Raw genomic sequence first — 11,708 nt, 5'->3', positions numbered from 1 at the left:
CAAAAATTTTGTTGGTGATCACCAACTTCATGTTTATGAACGTTCGGAAACGTTTTCATCGCTCGATTGCCAGTTCAGATCTCAAATAGCCCTTCGGATTGCAATACTAAATGTCTGTAAAATTGTTGATATGTGACGTTTATCGGTGACCGTTTCCAATCTTTCATAAACATGAAAATAGGTAATCAGCGATAATCTTTTCTGTTAATCGTTACAAATCAACAATTTTTTCCGACATTTCTATCAGAATCGCAATCCGAGATGCGATTCGAGACCGGAACTGACAATCGAACGATGTCGTTTCTGAACGTTCACAAATATGAAAATTGGTGATCACAAATAAACTTTTGTGAGAATCGCTACAAATTATCAAGATTCACTGACAATTCGAACAGAATCGGTTTCCGACGTGCGATTCGAGATCATAACTTACAATCGAGTGATGTCGTCTCCGAAAGTTCGTATACATGAAAAACGGTGATCACGATAAACTTTTTGTTCAAGTCATCACAAATTAACAAGATTCTATGACATTTCGAACAGGATCGCTTTCTGACGTGCGATTTGAGATCATAACTTACAATCGAGTTATGTCGTTTCCGAACGTGCATAAACATGAAAATTGGTGAACACGGATTGACTTTTGTGTGAATCGATAGAAATTAACAAGATTCACTGACATTTCGTTCCCAATCGCTTTCCGATGTGCTGATCGAGATCATAACTTACAATCGAGTGATGTCGTTTCCGAACGTTCATGAACATGAAAATTGGTGATCACCGATACACTTTTGTGTGAATCGATTCAATTAAACAACATTCACTGACATTTCGAACAGAACAGCTTTCCGACGTGCGATTCGAGATCATAACCTACAATCGAGTGATGTCGTTTCCGAACGTTCATAAACATGAAAATTTGTGATCACCAATACACTTTTGTGCGAATCGATGGAAATTAACAAGGTTCACGGACATTTCGTTCTGAATAGCTTTCCGATGTGCGAATCGAGATAATACATTACAATCGAGTGATGTCGTTTCCGAACGTTCATAAACATGAAAATTTGTGATCACCCATACACTTTTGTGTGAATCGATACAATTTATCAACATTCACTGACATTTCGAACAGAACAGCTTTCCGACGTGCGATTCGAGATCATAACCTACAATCGAGTGATGTCGTTTCCGAACGTTCATAGACATGAAAATTTGTGATCACCGATACACTTTTGTGCGATTCGATACAAATTAACAAGGTTCACTGACATTTCGTTCTGAATAGCTTTCCGATGTGCGAATCGAGATAATACATTACAATCGAGTGATGCCGTTTCCGAACGTTCATAAACGTGAAAATTGGAGATCACCGATACACTTTTGTGTGAATCGATACATTTTATCAACATTCACTGACATTTCGAACAGAACAGCTTTCCGACGTGCGATTCGAGATTATAACCTACAATCGAGTGATGTCGTTTCGGAACGTTCATAAACATTAAAATTTGTGATCACCGATACACTTTTGTGCGAATCGACACAAATTAACAAGGTTCACTGGCATTTCGTTCTGAATAGCTTTCCGATGTGCGAATCGAGATAATACATTACAATCGAGTGATGTCGTTTCCGAACGTTCATAAACGTGAAAATTGGAGATCACCGATACACTTTTGTGTGAATCGATACATGTTATCAACATTCACTGACATTTCGAACAGAACAGCTTTCCGACGTGCGAATCGAGTTTATAACCTACAATCGAGTGATGTCGTTTCCGAACGTTCATAAACATGAAAATTTGTGATCACCGATACACTTTAGTGCGAATCGATACAAATTAACAACGTTCACTGTCATTTCGTTCTGAATCGCTTTCCGACGTGTAATGATCTCGAATCGCACGTCGGAAAGCGATGCTAGTCGAAATGTCAGTGAATGTTGTTAAATTGTATCGATTCACATAAAAGTGTATCGGTGATCACCGTTCTTAATGTTTATGAACGTTCGGAAACGACATCACTCAATTCTAAGGTATGATCTCGAATCGCACGTTGGAAAGCTGTTCTGTTCGAAATGTCAGTGAATGTTGTTAAATTGTATCGATTTACACAAAAGTGTATCGGTGATCACCAATTTTCATGTTCATGAACGTTCGGAAACGACATCACTCGATTGTAAGGTATGATCTCGAATCGCACGTCGGAAAGCTGTTCTGTTCGAAATGTCAGTGAATGTTGTTAAATTGTATCGATTCACACAAAATTGTATCGGTGATCACCAATTTTCACGTTTATGAACGTTCCGAAATGACATCACTCGATTGTAAGTTATGATCTCGAATCGCACGTCGGAATCTGATTTTGTTCGAAATGTCAGTGAATCTTCTTGATTTGTTGCGATTCTCGCAAAAATCTATCGGTGATCACCGTTCTTCATGTCTATGAACGTTCGGAAACGACAACACACGATTGTAAGCTGTGATCGCGATTCGCACATCGGAAAGCGATTCAGAACGAAATGACAGTGAATCTGGTTAATTTGTGTCGATTCACACAAAAGTGTATAGGTGATCACCAATTTTCATGTTCATGAACGTTCGGAAACGACATCACTCGATTGTAAGGTATGATCTCGAATCGCACGTCGGAAAGCTGTTCTGTTCGAAATGTCAGTGAATGTTGTTAAATTGTATCGATTCACACAAAAGTGTATCGGTGATCACCAATTTTCACGTTTATGAACGTTCGGAAACAACACCACTCGATTGTAAGGTGTGATCTAGAATCGCACGTGGGAATCTGATTTTGTTCGAAATGTCAGTGAATCTTCTTGATTTGTTGCGATTCTCACAAAAATCTATCGGTGATCACCGTTCTTCATGTTTATGATCGTTCGGAAACGACAACACACGATTGTAAGCTGTGATCGCGATTCGCACATCGGAAAGCGATTCAGAACGAAATGACAGTGAATCTGGTTAATTTGTGTCGATTCACACAAAAGTGTATAGGTGATCACCAATTTTCATGTTCATGAATGTTCGGAAACGACATCACTCGATTGTAAGGTATGATCTCGAATCGCACGTCGGAAAGCTGTTCTGTTCGAAATGTCAGTGAATGTTGTTAAATTGTATCGATTCACACAAAAGTGTATCGGTGATAACCAATTTTCACGTTTATGAACGTTCCGAAATGACATCACTCGATTGTAAGTTATGATCTCGAATCGCACGTGGGAATCTGATTTTGTTCGAAATGTCAGTGAATCTTCTTGATTTGTTGCGATTCTCACAAAAATCTATCGGCGATCACATTTCTTCATGTTTATGAACGTTCGGAAACAAAAACACTCGATTGTAAGCTGTGATCGCGATTCGCACATCGGAAAGCGATTCAGAACGAAATGTCAGTGAGTCTGGTTAATTTGTGTCGATTCACACAAAAGTGTATCGGTGATGACCAATTTTCATGTTCATGAACGTTCGGAAACGACATCACTCGATTGTAAGGTATGATCTCGAATCGCACGTCGGAAACTGTTCTGTTCGAAATGTCAGTGAATGTTGTTAAATTGTATCGATTCACACAAACGTGTATCGGTGATCACCAATTTTCATGTTCATGAACGTTCGGAAACGACATCACTCGATTGTAAGGTATGATCTCGAATCGCTCGTCGGAAGGCTGTTCTGTTCGAAATGTCAGTGAATGTTGTTAAATTGTATCGATTCACACAAAAGTGTATCGGTGATCACCAATTTTCACGTTTATGAACGTTCGGAAACGACACCACTCGATTGTAAGGTGTGATCTCGAATCGCACGTAGGAATCTGATTTTGTTCGATATGTCAGTGAATCTTCTTGATTTGTTGCGATTCTCACAAAAATCTATCGGTGATCACCGTTCTTCATGTCTATGAACGTTCGGAAACGACAACACACGATTGTAAGCTGTGATCGCGATTCGCACATCGGAAAGCGATTCAGAACGAAATGACAGTGAATCTGGTTAATTTGTGTCGATTCACACAAAAGTGTATAGGTGATCACCAATTTTCATGTTCATGAACGTTCGGAAACGACATCACTCGATTGTAAGGTATGATCTCGAATCGCACGTCGGAAAGCTGTTCTGTTCGAAATGTCAGTGAATGTTGTTAAATTGTATCGATTCACACAAAAGTGTATCGGTGATAACCAATTTTCACGTTTATGAACGTTCCGAAATGACATCACTCGATTGTAAGTTATGATCTCGAATCGCACGTGGGAATCTGATTTTGTTCGAAATGTCAGTGAATCTTCTTGATTTGTTGCGATTCTCACAAAAATCTATCGGCGATCACATTTCTTCATGTTTATGAACGTTCGGAAACAAAAACACTCGATTGTAAGCTGTGATCGCGATTCGCACATCGGAAAGCGATTCAGAACGAAATGTCAGTGAGTCTGGTTAATTTGTGTCGATTCACACAAAAGTGTATCGGTGATGACCAATTTTCATGTTCATGAACGTTCGGAAACGACATCACTCGATTGTAAGGTATGATCTCGAATCGCACGTCGGAAACTGTTCTGTTCGAAATGTCAGTGAATGTTGTTAAATTGTATCGATTCACACAAACGTGTATCGGTGATCACCAATTTTCATGTTCATGAACGTTCGGAAACGACATCACTCGATTGTAAGGTATGATCTCGAATCGCTCGTCGGAAGGCTGTTCTGTTCGAAATGTCAGTGAATGTTGTTAAATTGTATCGATTCACACAAAAGTGTATCGGTGATCACCAATTTTCACGTTTATGAACGTTCGGAAACGACACCACTCGATTGTAAGGTGTGATCTCGAATCGCACGTAGGAATCTGATTTTGTTCGATATGTCAGTGAATCTTCTTGATTTGTTGCGATTCTCACAAAAATCTATCGGTGATCACCGTTCTTCATGTTTATGAACGTTCGGAAACGACAACACTCGATTGTAAGCTGTGATCGCGATTCGCACATCGGAAAGCGATTCAGAACGAAATGTCAGTGAATCTGGTTAATTTGTGTCGATTCACACAAAAGTGTATAGGTGATCACCAATTTTCATGTTCATGAACGTTCGGAAACGACATCACTCGATTGTAAGGTATGATCTCGAATCGCACGTCGGAAAGCTGTTCTGTTCGAAATGTCAGTGAATGTTGTTAAATTGTGTCGATTCACACAAAAGTGTATCGGTGATCACCAATTTTCATGTTCATGAACGTTCGGAAACGACATCACTCGATTGTAAGGTATGATCTCGAATCGCACGTCGGAAAGCTGTTCTGTTCGAAATTTCAGTGAATTTAGTTAAATTGTATCGATTCACACAAAAGTGTACCAGTGATCACCAATTTTCATGTTCATGAACGTTCGGAAACGACATCACTCGATTGTAAGGTATGATCTCGAATCGCACGTCGGAAAGCTGTTCTGTTCGAAATGTCAGTGAATGTTGTTAAATTGTATCGATTCACACAAACGTGTATCGGTGATCACCAATTTTCATGTTCGTGAACGTTCGGAAACGACATCACTCGATTGTAAGGTATGATCTCGAATCGCACGTCGGAAAGCTGTTCTGTTCGAAATGTCAGTGAATGTTGTTAAATTGTATCGATTTACACAAAAGTGTATCGGTGATCACCAATTTTCATGTTCATGAACGTTCGGAAACGACATCACTCGATTGTAAGGTATGATCTCGAATCGCACGTCGGAAAGCTGTTCTGTTCGAAATGTCAGTGAATGTTGTTAAATTGTATCGATTCACACAAAAGTGTATCGGTGATCACCAATTTTCATGTTCATGAACGTTCGGAAACGACATCACTCGATTGTAAGGTATGATCTCGAATCGCTCGTCGGAAGGCTGTTCTGTTCGAAATGTCAGTGAATGTTGTAAAATTGTATCGATTCACACAAAAGTGTATCGGTGATCACCAATTTTCACGTTTATGAACGTTCGAAAACTACATCACTCGATTGTAAGTTATGTTCTCGAATCGCAGGTCGGAATCTGATTTTGTTCGAAATGTCAGTGAATCTTCTTGATTTGTTGCGATTCTCGCAAAAATCTATCGGTGATCACCGTTCTTCATGTTTATGAACGTTCGGAAACGACATCACTCGATCGTAAGGTATGATCTCGAATCGCACGTAGGAATCTGATTTTGTTCGAAATGTCAGTGAATCTTCTTGATTTGTTGCGATTCTCACAAAAATCTATCGGTGATCACCGTTCTTCATGTTTATGAACGTTCGGAAACGACAACACTCGATTGTAAGCTGTGATCGCGATTCGCACATCGGAAAGCGATTCAGAACGAAATGTCAGTGAATCTGGTTAATTTGTGTCGATTGACACAAAAGTGTATAGGTGATCACCAATTTTCATGTTCATGAACGTTCGGAAACGACATCACTCGATTGTAAGGTATGATCTCGAATCGCACGTCGGAAAGCTGTTCTGTTCGAAATGTCAGTGAATGTTGTTAAATTGTGTCGATTCACACAAAAGTGTATCGGTGATGACCAATTTTCACGTTTATGAACGTTCGGAAATGACATCACTCGATTGTAAGTTATGATCTCGGATCGCACGTCGGAAAGCTGTTCTGTTCGAAATGTCAGTGAATGTTGTTAAATTGTATAGATTCACACAAAAGTGTATCGGTGATCACCACTTTGCACGTTTATGAACGTTCGTAAACGACATCACTCGATTGTAATTTATGATCTCGAATCGAAATGTCATTGAATATTGTTAATTTGTCATGAATTGAACAAAAATTTTGTTGGTGATCACCAACTTCATGTTTATGAACGTTCGGAAACGTTTTCATCGCTCGATTGCCAGTTCAGATCTCAAATAGCCCTTCGGATTGCAATACTAAATGTCTGTAAAATTGTTGATATGTGACGTTTATCGGTGACCGTTTCCAATCTTTCATAAACATGAAAATAGGTAATCAGCGATAATCTTTTCTGTTAATCGTTACAAATCAACAATTTTTTCCGACATTTCTATCAGAATCGCAATCCGAGATGCGATTCGAGACCGGAACTGACAATCGAACGATGTCGTTTCTGAACGTTCACAAATATGAAAATTGGTGATCACAAATAAACTTTTGTGAGAATCGCTACAAATTATCAAGATTCACTGACAATTCGAACAGAATCGGTTTCCGACGTGCGATTCGAGATCATAACTTACAATCGAGTGATGTCGTCTCCGAAAGTTCGTATACATGAAAAACGGTGATCACGATAAACTTTTTGTTCAAGTCATCACAAATTAACAAGATTCTATGACATTTCGAACAGGATCGCTTTCTGACGTGCGATTTGAGATCATAACTTACAATCGAGTTATGTCGTTTCCGAACGTGCATAAACATGAAAATTGGTGAACACGGATTGACTTTTGTGTGAATCGATAGAAATTAACAAGATTCACTGACATTTCGTTCCCAATCGCTTTCCGATGTGCTGATCGAGATCATAACTTACAATCGAGTGATGTCGTTTCCGAACGTTCATGAACATGAAAATTGGTGATCACCGATACACTTTTGTGTGAATCGATTCAATTAAACAACATTCACTGACATTTCGAACAGAACAGCTTTCCGACGTGCGATTCGAGATCATAACCTACAATCGAGTGATGTCGTTTCCGAACGTTCATAAACATGAAAATTTGTGATCACCAATACACTTTTGTGCGAATCGATGGAAATTAACAAGGTTCACGGACATTTCGTTCTGAATAGCTTTCCGATGTGCGAATCGAGATAATACATTACAATCGAGTGATGTCGTTTCCGAACGTTCATAAACATGAAAATTTGTGATCACCCATACACTTTTGTGTGAATCGATACAATTTATCAACATTCACTGACATTTCGAACAGAACAGCTTTCCGACGTGCGATTCGAGATCATAACCTACAATCGAGTGATGTCGTTTCCGAACGTTCATAGACATGAAAATTTGTGATCACCGATACACTTTTGTGCGATTCGATACAAATTAACAAGGTTCACTGACATTTCGTTCTGAATAGCTTTCCGATGTGCGAATCGAGATAATACATTACAATCGAGTGATGCCGTTTCCGAACGTTCATAAACGTGAAAATTGGAGATCACCGATACACTTTTGTGTGAATCGATACATTTTATCAACATTCACTGACATTTCGAACAGAACAGCTTTCCGACGTGCGATTCGAGATTATAACCTACAATCGAGTGATGTCGTTTCGGAACGTTCATAAACATTAAAATTTGTGATCACCGATACACTTTTGTGCGAATCGACACAAATTAACAAGGTTCACTGGCATTTCGTTCTGAATAGCTTTCCGATGTGCGAATCGAGATAATACATTACAATCGAGTGATGTCGTTTCCGAACGTTCATAAACGTGAAAATTGGAGATCACCGATACACTTTTGTGTGAATCGATACATGTTATCAACATTCACTGACATTTCGAACAGAACAGCTTTCCGACGTGCGAATCGAGTTTATAACCTACAATCGAGTGATGTCGTTTCCGAACGTTCATAAACATGAAAATTTGTGATCACCGATACACTTTAGTGCGAATCGATACAAATTAACAACGTTCACTGTCATTTCGTTCTGAATCGCTTTCCGACGTGTAATGATCTCGAATCGCACGTCGGAAAGCGATGCTAGTCGAAATGTCAGTGAATGTTGTTAAATTGTATCGATTCACATAAAAGTGTATCGGTGATCACCGTTCTTAATGTTTATGAACGTTCGGAAACGACATCACTCAATTCTAAGGTATGATCTCGAATCGCACGTTGGAAAGCTGTTCTGTTCGAAATGTCAGTGAATGTTGTTAAATTGTATCGATTTACACAAAAGTGTATCGGTGATCACCAATTTTCATGTTCATGAACGTTCGGAAACGACATCACTCGATTGTAAGGTATGATCTCGAATCGCACGTCGGAAAGCTGTTCTGTTCGAAATGTCAGTGAATGTTGTTAAATTGTATCGATTCACACAAAATTGTATCGGTGATCACCAATTTTCACGTTTATGAACGTTCCGAAATGACATCACTCGATTGTAAGTTATGATCTCGAATCGCACGTCGGAATCTGATTTTGTTCGAAATGTCAGTGAATCTTCTTGATTTGTTGCGATTCTCGCAAAAATCTATCGGTGATCACCGTTCTTCATGTCTATGAACGTTCGGAAACGACAACACACGATTGTAAGCTGTGATCGCGATTCGCACATCGGAAAGCGATTCAGAACGAAATGACAGTGAATCTGGTTAATTTGTGTCGATTCACACAAAAGTGTATAGGTGATCACCAATTTTCATGTTCATGAACGTTCGGAAACGACATCACTCGATTGTAAGGTATGATCTCGAATCGCACGTCGGAAAGCTGTTCTGTTCGAAATGTCAGTGAATGTTGTTAAATTGTATCGATTCACACAAAAGTGTATCGGTGATCACCAATTTTCACGTTTATGAACGTTCGGAAACAACACCACTCGATTGTAAGGTGTGATCTAGAATCGCACGTGGGAATCTGATTTTGTTCGAAATGTCAGTGAATCTTCTTGATTTGTTGCGATTCTCACAAAAATCTATCGGTGATCACCGTTCTTCATGTTTATGAACGTTCGGAAACGACAACACACGATTGTAAGCTGTGATCGCGATTCGCACATCGGAAAGCGATTCAGAACGAAATGACAGTGAATCTGGTTAATTTGTGTCGATTCACACAAAAGTGTATAGGTGATCACCAATTTTCATGTTCATGAACGTTCGGAAACGACATCACTCGATTGTAAGGTATGATCTCGAATCGCACGTCGGAAAGCTGTTCTGTTCGAAATGTCAGTGAATGTTGTTAAATTGTATCGATTCACACAAAAGTGTATCGGTGATAACCAATTTTCACGTTTATGAACGTTCCGAAATGACATCACTCGATTGTAAGTTATGATCTCGAATCGCACGTGGGAATCTGATTTTGTTCGAAATGTCAGTGAATCTTCTTGATTTGTTGCGATTCTCACAAAAATCTATCGGCGATCACATTTCTTCATGTTTATGAACGTTCGGAAACAAAAACACTCGATTGTAAGCTGTGATCGCGATTCGCACATCGGAAAGCGATTCAGAACGAAATGTCAGTGAGTCTGGTTAATTTGTGTCGATTCACACAAAAGTGTATCGGTGATGACCAATTTTCATGTTCATGAACGTTCGGAAACGACATCACTCGATTGTAAGGTATGATCTCGAATCGCACGTCGGAAACTGTTCTGTTCGAAATGTCAGTGAATGTTGTTAAATTGTATCGATTCACACAAACGTGTATCGGTGATCACCAATTTTCATGTTCATGAACGTTCGGAAACGACATCACTCGATTGTAAGGTATGATCTCGAATCGCTCGTCGGAAGGCTGTTCTGTTCGAAATGTCAGTGAATGTTGTTAAATTGTATCGATTCACACAAAAGTGTATCGGTGATCACCAATTTTCACGTTTATGAACGTTCGGAAACGACACCACTCGATTGTAAGGTGTGATCTCGAATCGCACGTAGGAATCTGATTTTGTTCGATATGTCAGTGAATCTTCTTGATTTGTTGCGATTCTCACAAAAATCTATCGGTGATCACCGTTCTTCATGTCTATGAACGTTCGGAAACGACAACACACGATTGTAAGCTGTGATCGCGATTCGCACATCGGAAAGCGATTCAGAACGAAATGACAGTGAATCTGGTTAATTTGTGTCGATTCACACAAAAGTGTATAGGTGATCACCAATTTTCATGTTCATGAACGTTCGGAAACGACATCACTCGATTGTAAGGTATGATCTCGAATCGCACGTCGGAAAGCTGTTCTGTTCGAAATGTCAGTGAATGTTGTTAAATTGTATCGATTCACACAAAAGTGTATCGGTGATCACCAATTTTCACGTTTATGAACGTTCGGAAACAACACCACTCGATTGTAAGGTGTGATCTAGAATCGCACGTGGGAATCTGATTTTGTTCGAAATGTCAGTGAATCTTCTTGATTTGTTGCGATTCTCACAAAAATCTATCGGTGATCACCGTTCTTCATGTTTATGAACGTTCGGAAACGACAACACACGATTGTAAGCTGTGATCGCGATTCGCACATCGGAAAGCGATTCAGAACGAAATGACAGTGAATCTGGTTAATTTGTGTCGATTCACACAAAAGTGTATAGGTGATCACCAATTTTCATGTTCATGAACGTTCGGAAACGACATCACTCGATTGTAAGGTATGATCTCGAATCGCACGTCGGAAAGCTGTTCTGTTCGAAATGTCAGTGAATGTTGTTAAATTGTATCGATTCACACAAAAGTGTATCGGTGATAACCAATTTTCACGTTTATGAACGTTCCGAAATGACATCACTCGATTGTAAGTTATGATCTCGAATCGCACGTGGGAATCTGATTTTGTTCGAAATGTCAGTGAATCTTCTTGATTTGTTGCGATTCTCACAAAAATCTATCGGCGATCACATTTCTTCATGTTTATGAACGTTCGGAAACAAAAACACTCGATTGTAAGCTGTGATCGCGATTCGCACATCGGAAAGC

This window comes from Venturia canescens, chromosome 9, assembly GCF_019457755.1.
Source record: "Venturia canescens isolate UGA chromosome 9, ASM1945775v1, whole genome shotgun sequence".
Taxonomy (NCBI): Eukaryota; Metazoa; Arthropoda; class Insecta; order Hymenoptera; family Ichneumonidae; genus Venturia; species Venturia canescens.
Note: the sequence above shows the minus strand (reverse complement) of the source record.